Source organism: Meleagris gallopavo, chromosome 1 (assembly GCF_905368555.1).
Source record: "Meleagris gallopavo chromosome 1, MGAL_WU_HG_1.1, whole genome shotgun sequence".
Lineage (NCBI taxonomy): Eukaryota > Metazoa > Chordata > Aves > Galliformes > Phasianidae > Meleagris > Meleagris gallopavo.
In genome coordinates, this window is record NC_139404.1 from 131,950,398 (window position 1) to 131,961,916 (window position 11,519).

Sequence of the window (11,519 nt, forward strand, 5' to 3'; positions counted from 1 at the left end):
GGAAGAAACAAGGGTAGGGGGTAGAGGAGCACGGAACTCTGATGTTTGGAATAATTACCAAATCACAAAAATATTTTTATAGGCTACTAACATGATGTTTTTAATTACTGTGTCCGAGAGTATGATGGGTGAATTTTAACCAAATATTCATAAACTTATACATGAACTCCACATAAATGATAGCCATCTTGAGAACATAAGGGTTACACCGCAATGCCCTTGGTTAATCAGGAAATGCTGAAATTTACCCTTCCTCTGCTGCACATAGTGTTATACACCTGCCTTTAATTACACAATCACATTCTGTTTCTCAAATAATACAGTCTGTTGGTATTTACCCCTTTACAGTCTAGGACACTCACCAGTAATTGGGGAGGTAAATTCAATAATTGGGAGTCATTGGGCTGCACACCCCTCCCGAAGCCTGTCGGTTCTCTGCAGGGGTGAGGCCTTCTACATAAGAGCTTAGAGGAGGCAAAACGCTTGAGCCACTTTCTTGCAAGCTGTAGAAGCTGGAGGAATTGAGAGGTGCCTCAGAGCTGGACTTCTTCCAGGAACTTAGCCATGTGTGCAGCAGCAACTAATAAACTCTGCAAGGAATGAGCCAAAGGCTCCTGTGGAGCCCTTAATTCAGCCCATGTGCATCTTCAGGGCTCTCTCCATTAGTCAGGTAAATTAGCTACACTCCTATGGGCAAGACACCGTCTCTCAGAGGCAGCTCTTTGGGTCAGGCAGCGGGAGTAATGGCCATTGAACATCCAAGGTGTTTCTGACAGTTCTCTTAAAAACTTCAGGGAGCCTTTCTGGCGTCAGTAGAAATTGCTTAAGTCCTCATAAATTCTTCACTCAAACTTTTGGCAGTAGTCTGTAGTCTATCCATTTGCTTTAATTGGATACCATTTTCTTCTCCTAATGGTATACCTGAGAGGTTCCTTCTGAGAGGTGCAGACAGGTTGCGCACACCAAGACAGGGGTGTCACTGAGCACATGTGATGTGCGTGTGACATGTAGCTGTCATAGACTAGGGTGCTGGGTGGTAGGGAAGCATCTCCATGTAAATGTTACCTAAAAGCATATTCTTACCCTTGTACTTCTGGTTTCATTAAAATCTATGTGCATAGGAATGGGTTTCATAGAATCATAGAATCATAGAATGGCCTGGGTTGAAAAGGACCACAATGATCATCTAGTTTCAACCCCCCTGCTATGTGCAGAGTTGCCAACCACCAGACCAGGCTGCCCAGAGTCTGTCAGAACTGTGGGAAGACAGACCAGCTAGGGAGACTGCCTCTGTGGCACTCTTCCAGATATTTCTTGTTTTTTGTCCAGAAAATCCTTGTCAATGATACAGGGATTTTCATGATTAACGCTGGGTAAAAGATTGTAAAGGGGATTAGATACTGTAATCAAAATATTCTGTGAAATTGGTCAAAGAACTCTATTCCCTGCAAACCTATTGGTTTCGGGGGCTGTTTTTAATTGCCTGGCTGGCTCAACAGCCTGTGATCAAATCAGCAGAGATTTTTTTTTTTTTAAAGTCACGTGTCCAGAAAAGTGATGGTGAAAGGAATGGGTAGGTAAGAAAGATTTTTTTTATTAGTTTCAATCTGATCATCTGATTGTCCAGAGCAAATCTGGTGAGGACAGTGACTGCCCATCACAGGAGCAGTGCAAAAACGAGGGGACTGAGGCAAGAAGGGAGGCTGAGCGTCCCTCTGCACTGCCCTCTGCCAGCCCGCTGTGCAGCTGTTGTGGATTCCCGGGGGGCATGCTGACACGATGCGGCAAAGGCAGCTGCTGACACAAACAGACGGGAAAGGATGTGTCCCTGGTTTATCCTTGATACTCGTTGGGGTGGCTGCTGGAAGTTTCGCTGGAGCTGACCTTGATGAAACGTGTGGTCATCTGTTGACGTTTATGTTAGGGACCTAAAGCAGTATCTGCCTTTTAGGAAATGCATAATAAAGACTGATCTGTTTCTCTGCAGGATGTCTCTGCAGCTGGGTCTGCGCTTTGTGGCGAGCTAGTAAGCTGCTAGTAGGATGCTCACAAGTAGTGCCTGTGCTGCTGTCTCCATTCATACAAGATCCTAGCTGTCTGCCACATACATCGCATTAATTACTAAGAAGTCAGACTGAACCTCTTAAAAGAGCTATCTATCTTCTGATGGAAAAACTGGGTTTTCCTCTATCTCTCCTGTTCCTATTTGTACTTCCAGCAGTGTGATTTCCAGGCAGGGAAGACAAGGTAAAGTATGCTGAAATTCTGCTGTGTTTACTTTTAGAGAAAACGTGGATTCCTGCTGCTGAAGTCCATGGTGATACTAAAGACAGTCATGTATAAGCAGTTATCTATGATCTAAAGTTTCAGGAGAGATGAAGAATTCATAAGTTTAGACAGCACCACCTTTTCATTCGTGTGTCTTACTCAGTTTGCTAGTCTGTCCTTCCAGTCCAAAATGTTGGTCATCTACACAGGAAACACATTAACAATAGGGATCAGAAGAGCATTTTGCCATGAAGGTAAGAAGGAAAGGAGGGCTGGCAGCATCCTCCTGTCTGATACCTCCAAACTCTGCATCTGGTATTTCCCTAAGACGGACCTCATGGCATGCTACCAGGCTCCATGCTTTGCTGTGAGGATAAGGGGAGTGCCTGGAGCAGAAGTCACCCCAGCTTTTTTGCTGTAGATCTGTTCCTTACCCTTTCTTAAAAATGGTCAAGGATGCATTTGGTACACAATAAGGGGAGTATGTACACAAGCAAGGTGCTTATGCTGGAAGGCAGTGACTCTGAACATGGTTTCAGCAATGAGATGGTCTCAGTGCCAGATATTTCACATTTGGCATCATTGACCCCAGCCTGTGCCTTGGCTGCAGAGGGAGACATTCTCTGAAATGACCTGCATGCAATTCAAGTTTTAAACTGGCTAAGGAAAATACCTCAAATGAATCCTTATCTAAGATGGAAGCACTTTTAGGGAAGAATGAAACCCAGAAAGATAATGAAAAACGTCCCCGTCTCTCCACACCCTCCCCCCCCCCCACTTTACTCTATCACATCAGATTGACTTATCCTCTGTTATGTGGGTTTACTTTGAAACAGATCACTCTCATTGCAACACGTTCAGTGCTGCCAGCCACCACATGGTTATTTGGCAGCTATTTAAAGCTCAGATCATATTACTGAGTCTCAGAGCTAGGCACCCATGTTCCAACTGGTACACAACTGATCTAAAGAGAAATCAGCTTTAGGTTTTGTTCTCTGAAATTAAATGTGACGGTATGATCTCTGTGATCCTTTTTTTCCCCCTTTTCTCCTTTTTTTTTTTTTTTTCTTATGCATTATTACTTTTTTTTGGAACGGTGTTTTGCTGGTACCACAGGGGAAATTCAGTTAGGCTGTCAGTCTGATGCAGTGTATTATCAGACACCTTAGCTTTTCCTCCTATTACATTTGCTTAAGAGCTTATAAACCACAGAGAATAAAAATTGCTAAATAGAATGAAATGACCTGTCAAGGGTAGATACAGTATTTGTGAATGACTTAAAAAAATTCCACAGGCTTCAAGCACCCCAGTCTCACTGATTAGCTGTGCTCTCTTGAAATCTGGCCTTTTTTTTTTTTCCCCAGGTAAAATGTTTTGATGGTCATTGGCCTTAGATGACATGAAAAGGACTAGTTTTGTCTACCCATGTCCAGCCCAGGATGAGACTATGCAGCAGGAGAGGATGTTATTGTGAGATTTGGAAGAGACTTGAATCCTTCTCTTAATATAATGAGCCTAAATCTTGAATTTTGCAAAACATTGAACAAAGTCAAGATGAGTGTCTCCCACGAAGAATTAACCAATAAATATTTTACACTGCAGGAAACTTTCATCACTGGAGAATAGGAGAATTTTCCATAGGAACAAAGTGACTGATCTCAAATCCAGCTAGCTGTTGACCCTGATAGATATATATTCAGTGGAGGAGCTGGGGTATTCAGCTTGCATTTAACTTATTTCAGGAAGTATAGGGTAGTGCTATACCCAGAAGCACCATTTGGTCAGGAAGTTGGAGTTTTGAATGTAATCCTTATTTGTTTATTTTATTTTCTGATGTTTTGCCATCTCCTCTCTCTCCCTATACAATTTCAGGCTTTAAAGCTTTGCCCTGAGCTTCAAATAGCAACTTCTATTGCTAATCAAAGCAACAGAAAAAGTGTATTTATGTATGTTCCTGGACTAGTGCAAAGGCAATTCTGTAACTCGTTTCTTCAGTGTGAACATCACATAATCGAAGAGTGTTACATTTAGCCCTCCCTAAGGAGCAGGCTTTATGGAGGGAAGCATTGAGTTTCTCTGAGCACCACATACAGCAGCCCTCAATGTGCCAGGACCAACACAGGCAATGAGAAATAAGAGGATATGGATGTAGCTTAAAATATGTGCATAAAACTGAAAGAAGGCACAGTGGGCTGGCATCATATTCTCATTCATGTAGCTCCAGCTTTTTCTATAGCAAACATTTTTCAACACTATGCGTTGGAGTTGTGCAACACACAGCTCACGTGAGGCTCTCTCAAGTCATATAATCATAGAACATCCTGACTTGGAAGGGATCCAGAAGAATCATCAAGTCCAACTCTTGGCATCACATAGGACCACCCAAAAATCAGACTGTACATTTGAGAGTGTTGTTCTGTCACTTCCTGATCTCTGGTGAGCTTGATGCCATGACTACTGCTCTGGGGAGCCTGTTCCACCACCTCTGATGAAGAATCTTTTCCTGATATCCACCCTGACCTTCCTCTGTCAAGAGTCAGCTGTGTCTGTGGAAATGACCCTGGTGGGGTTCAGAACTGGATGGTATGGGTAGGTTGTGACTCTTCAGCTGGGTTCATCTGTACAGAAGCAGAGTTTCATACTTCATTGGAAGATATTTCTGATGAACTTCTGATTCTTTGTGTCTACAGAGAATGCAATCCACAGGGGGTACCTGCTTCTCATCACTGTCAGGAAGAATGTTCTAGGCTGCTCAGAAACAAACAGCTCCTACAAGCTAATGAGAACCTTAGTAGTACTCTATTGTAGAAACAACCCTGTAGAAGTCTGTGTCAAAGGGCAATGACATACACACTCAAAGACAGGTCAGTGACAGCTGGTTCTAGTACATGAAACCCTCTCATAGCTCTAACCTGTGATTCATCCAATAGGAAAACATTTGGATAACCTTTCTGTTGTAAGAGGCTTTAATTCATAATTCAGATGTATTGAAATATAAAGTAATTATATTCCAATTATTAATTGCTATAGAAAGGCATGTCTGACTTTTTTTTTTTTTTTTTTTTTTTTTTTTTCACTGCAGAAAAGAACCCCAACAAATTCTATGCATATTTCAATGACAGTGAAATCCTTCAGTTTGCCCTTGGTAATCTATGTCTGTATCTCTGCTCCAGTGCAATGAGCACACCCCATGAAGACTGCACATGAATCAGCGAGGGGCTCCTTAATTTGATAAGGAGCTCCAGCGCTCGGAGAGGGAGGAAATTAATGAACTGGAGAGACTACAGGAGAAGGCTCAGCTAGAGACCAATGTCCTGTATCTTGGGATCTGAGACTCTTTGATCAGCTGTGCGCTTGGGTTATTTGGTCAGATCCTTGCTCCGGTGCAATCACACACCGCCTGTTCATTACCTGTGGGAAAAGGGGACGTGCAGCACAGGAGCTCCTGAACTACCTGATCTTCCAGCAGAAGACCAATAAACAAGCACCCCCCTCACAAGTCATCTATGCCACCAACTGATTTCTTTGTGAAAGAACTGCAGCCTGCATCACGTCGATAGAGATTTCTACTCTCTACTTAGCAGGAAAGGAAACCCAACCAACGTCCATTTGCAAACCGTAACCTGGAAATCCTGCCAGCTGTGTTTCCGGAGCCGGGAAGGGACGGGGCAGGGCCGGGAAGGCGCGGCGGGGCCTGCAGGGCGGCCGGCGGCCACCGGGGGGCTTCGTTCTGCCTCGCACGCAGAAGCGGCGGCGGCGGCCGCTTGGCTTTCCCCTTCCCTCACGCGGGCTGTGCTTCCAAGGCTGGGTTTATCCCGTTCGGTCCAGATTCTTAAATTCTGCCCCCTTAACACCGTTCAGGTTAAAGGCACTTCAGCAGAACTTACCCTTTTTATAAGTGTTGTGTTACCTTAATAAAAATGAAGGCTGCTTCTGGGGCAGGACAGCCCCAAACATTTTGCTAAAAACCCTTATAGCCCTCCAGAATCCTGTTTCTGGAGTACTGCTCTCCTTTTTACTACCAACAGGTATTTCAACCATTTATTCCTTAAATAATTAGCCATGAGAGTAATCACAGAATCGTAGAATTGTTTGAGTTGGAAGGGATCCTTAAAGGCTGTTTACTCCAACTCTGCAATGAACAGGGATACCTACAGCTGGATCAGGGCACCCAGAGCCCCATCCAGCCTGACCTTGAGTGTTTCCACGGACCCTATCCACCACTTCTCTGAGCAACCTGTGCCAGTGCCTCACTACCCTTACTGTAAAAAACTTCCTTACATCTAGTCTAATTCTCCCATCCTTTACTTAGAAAGTATTTCCCCTTGTCTTAATGCAGCAAATGTTGCTAAAGGGTCTGTCCCCTTTTTTTCTTATAGCCCCCCTTTAGATACTGAAAGGCTGCTAATACATATGAATAACATCTTTTTGTTATTATTACTTAAACAATCGCATTCATTCATAGATCACAAAGTGCTTTTTAAATGAGGTCAGCACAATTAACCCTGCTGAACCACTGCTATGCAGAGCTTCCAGACTGCTGTCACTGTGCATCAGTCGAGCGCACAGTCCTGTCTCTAACACCTTTAAACCAAGACTGGAGCCAAAACCAAAGCGGCAGGAAGCCTCCATATTAGATAAGGTTTTTGGACACAGAAGCTCCCACTGCCTTGAAGGGAGGGAGAAAACAGCCTGAAAGCATTTGGAAACTGCCCTGCTGTGGTTGGAACAGTTGGGGATCACTGAAGAACTGCAATAAGGGGAAACAGCAGCTGGCAAAAGCTAGGAGAATTAGGTGCAAGAGGAGAGCAGAGCTCCTTAAGTAGCACACAGCCCAGGGAGCTGTCATGGGTCTGAGATAGGCTCCTGTTCTTCCTCGGTGAGAAACATACCCGGTGATCTGGAAGATCGAGGGGGCTAAAGTCCTAAAAGGAGGCCTCCAATTTTAGAAATGCCTCTTTTCCCATAATCCCTCCATTTTTATAACATTTTCTAGGTATGACATTACACAAACTATGTAACAGACAAATCTTCCGTTTGCATTAGATTTAAGTGGCTTCCCTCCCATCACTCCTCACTGTTAAAAATACATTACAGAAATTACTATCCCACCTAGAAAAATGTGTGATGACTCTGGTATCTGTCATTTATGTCTAAAACATTTTGGCACTTATCCTGCCAGGTTGTCTTTTCCTTTCAGCTTTGAGTGAGAGAAGGGGAAGTGCAGGGTGAGGGGCCAGATTTTTCTATTTCCCTAGTTGCTGCCTGCATGCATTGCAGCCCAGATTGCAGGCATGATAGGATCTAACTGCTGAGCAGGAGCAGTGAAATCTTCGGGAGGAAAAGAGAACAGAAAGTAGAGAGAAGCCACACTTCAGACTATCCTAAGAGTGGCTGTATCAAATCAGAACAAAGATACTTAAAAATACAGAGCCCAAGATCTTGTCTTCTACAACAGTCAATATTTACAGAGTAACTATCAGCAAACAGCAAGCGTGACATGATCTTTCCTCTTGAGTCACCCTTCAGCTTCTGCAAAGGGGACAGACAGCTTCCTGCCTTCATCTCATTTTCATGTGGACTGAATTTGGCCTCTACATCTGAACAAGCCCCCAGTCTCCTTCACTCCCCTCTCCTGCAGCCATCAGCTGCTACGTCAGTGCCACTGGGGCTGCTCACATCAGGCGTTTGTAAGCACTAATCAAGCACGGAGATCCCTTTTCCCTTTGCTAAGAGCCTGGCTCAATCTAGAAGGAAAGGAGGAGAATCAATCTGCCTGATTACTGTATCCCCTTCATTTTGCACTTTGCAGCCCCTTGCCAAGCAGAGCAGTGGGAGAGTCTCAGCTCGATCAACTCAGCTGCTCCCGGCAGGTGTCACTATGGAATGGCAAAATGCAATTTGAGGGCTGTGAGAGCTGCTGCAAGCAGCGCGTCCACCGAAGTGCCACGTTTGTACCATCGTGCTGCAGCCAGGAAAGTTTCCTAATTAGATCTGAAACAGGGGTGCTGCTGCCCTCTGCTTTCCCCATGTTTGTCTCTCCACTCTCAAAACCCTAACAGTGGGTTGGAGAAGTTTTCTGACTTTTTTTGTTTGTTTGTTCGTTTGTTTTTTTATATATATATATAAAATGTTGCTTAGCAATGAATGAAGAGACACCCTTCTTCATGGATCGCTGCCTCGTGTAGTAACACAGCACCATGACGTGTAAAGTTTCCAGAACTGTTGGTAATTACTGATAAGCCCAGTTCAGCTCTCAGTTACATACAAAGCTGGGTAAACAATGGGAGGAAAAAATTAATTAAAGCCCATGTTTGCTAAAGCTGGCTAGCGATTCCATCTGATCACGTTGCTGCTCCTTTTATTCCCTTTGCACAAACGTTTGGGTGGTCAGGTTGTGTTAGTTCCTAGGTGCACGGGAGGAGCTTTTGTCTGTGCAAATAGTGCATCTCTCCCACGCCATTGGCCCTTCTGGTAAGCACTCACCCATGCCCTTGTGTTTGCAGCTGGGAAGGTGTCTGGAGGCCTGGAGAGGCAGAGGTTAAATGGTTGTCTCTACCAGGCAATACCTGAAGTGTCCACACCACCAAAAGCAACATGGGAAGAAGGAAGAGAGTACAGGTGGGAATGGGAAACAGTGGGAAGGACACATCTAGAGAAATTTCACACATGTTTTGAACCCACAGTACTCTTGGGCAGTGTGTCTTCTGTGACACAGCACAGCCTATATGAAGAGGAAGAGGGAGATTCAGAAAGCTTATCTGTGGCATGGGCTGGACACATTACAGACACAAACACTGTGCCTAGATCACATTGCTTCACTTGCTGGGAATGCTGGGACTGATCAAGTTCTTAGAGACTTATTCCAATCAACTGTAAGTCTTGATGAGTACTACACGGCACCTTGAGCACTGCAGGGGGCTACTTGTTGCTGCCTGATTTCCCATCAGGGGCTCAGGCAACTCCTGGCTATTCCGATGTGACAGGAGTCAGGGTTCTGCCAGGGATCTAAAAATCGTATTCTCCTCCATGACTGAACCCTCTCACTGTTGCAGGCCTGATTTACTAGTGTCAAAGCTAGTCCAGTCTTGAGAAGGTGGTCAGACCAGATGACCCCATAAGTCCATGATTGTGGGGTCATTTCCAGCTATGTTCCTTTCCCTGAGGTGCTTCCTCAGAGCCTGAGTGATTTCTTCACATTCAGCTCAAAATTGTTGAAACAAGTTTTGATAGGAAAGCTACAAGGCCGAGTGTACCAGCTTTCCATCAGAAATCATGGGGAAGATACAAAGCCTACACTACGATTCTTACGCATGAATGGAATGGGATGCATCCACTAGCAAAACTGGTTGCACAGCAAAATATATGTGTATGTATGTAGGAGACAATGCAGTTCTTATGGAAATAGCTTGTAGAGAGCACCAAATTGGACTGATGTTTTGATGTCAATGAACCATTTGATGATGAGTCTTGGCATCTTCAGAAACTTGTGATGTCTTTCTCCTTTTGTGGAGAAATGCTTGGCAGATGAATCCATAAAATCCTGTCCTTTTGTGCACTCATTTTACAGCATTGTTTGTGCCCTCGTGCACAAAGTTGTTTTTTATGGAGTGCTAGGAAAAGCTCAGATCAAAGCTAATGCGATTTATTCATGATACTTCCAGCAAGAAGAAGAGTTCAAAAGATAGGGAATCACATATGAAGAAAATTAAGCTTTGCATATAATTTCCTGTGCTTTATGGAGAGCTAAGACCACAGAAAGAAGGATGGTGGTGAGCAGCCTAATACTGATCCCTTCTTTCTCCCACTAGCACATTGGATAACATCCATCCCATCTAATTTAACCTGTGGGGACTCCTGTTGGCCTCCAAGCGCTGACCTGACAGTGTGCTTCTAACACAGACTCTGTGTGAGTGTAATTAAATTCTCTCATTTCCTTATTTGAGCTACTATTAGGAAAGAAAAAACAAAACAAAACAAAACATTCCTATGCTCTAATTTTTGTTTATTTCAAACAGTTGCTGGATGTAAGCAATTCTAATTAAACTGAAAAGTTCTTCTGTAGACAGTTTGGATGTTGCTAAAACTGATGTCAAGTGTTACAGAAATCTGTACTGTTTGCAGTGATCTTCCTAAATTCCACTGGCATAGAGGAGTAACAAACAAACAAACAAACAAACAAGAAAGCAAGCCCCTAGATCTATTTACTATTGCTTATTTTTGGCTGTTCCCAGGTTCTTAACGGAATTTGCATAGCCAGGAGCACAGCCTGACAAATGTGGGTGGTACTTGGGCTTCAAACTAGGATCCCGAAGAAGATCTGCAGCCACAATCATTTGCTGTTTGAAAAGAAAGAGGTCCATTTTATACATGAGCTCTGGTTTTCTGTAGACGTTTCATGCCCATTGCTCATGCGCTTCTCCACCAGTGTTCTTTCAATGCCCTGAAACATTATGCAGCGGTCTAATGCAGAGATTCTGCATCACCTTTGCTCATGCTCAGAGGCAGAGAGCTATGACTTATATGTACAGAGGGTGTATGGAAAATTCTTTGCAAATACAAGGAGGCCTGTTTTAGAAGCTGCTTGTGAGCCTCCTTTCACAGAGAATCATGCTTTTCAGACTAGGTATCATGTTGTTTGAAAGCAGATTCGTGACAACTGCATTGCCAGTTATAGGGTGAAGAGGGATGCAGTGAAACTTTATATGTATGCTAGAAGTCATTTAAGAAAAAAAAACAAAAACTGAAAAAACACAGAAGTTATTTATGAATGATTGGGATTACTCTGTATGCTACTGTTGAATAAAATCTTGCTTTCCACTCTGTCTCTGCTTCTTACAGTGAGATTTGGCAGGATCTGCCATTGTCTGGGTCAAAGTGTTCAGTTTTGAGGAAGAATTAAACATTTCATATAGCAATATAGCAATATTCTTATTAAAAGTATTATTCTTGGGATGCAAAAAAGCTTTGTTCCTTCACAGTAAATGAGATATAAGTCCACTGAAAGAAGCTAAGACCAGTCTAAGCAGAGACCAGAAAACAGTACCATGTGTTGTTTTTTTTTTTAAAGAAAGAAAAAACAAACAAACCAAACAACAAAAATGCTGGAAGAGACAGTGAAAGATAAAGATGTATTTGAATGATCTGGTAATTATAGGTACACCAAGAGGCATTCATTTGTTTATCTATTCTTCCTTTGCCAACATTGGCGAGCAGGCAGAAACTAGGCTCTTCCAACCTTCTCTGTCATT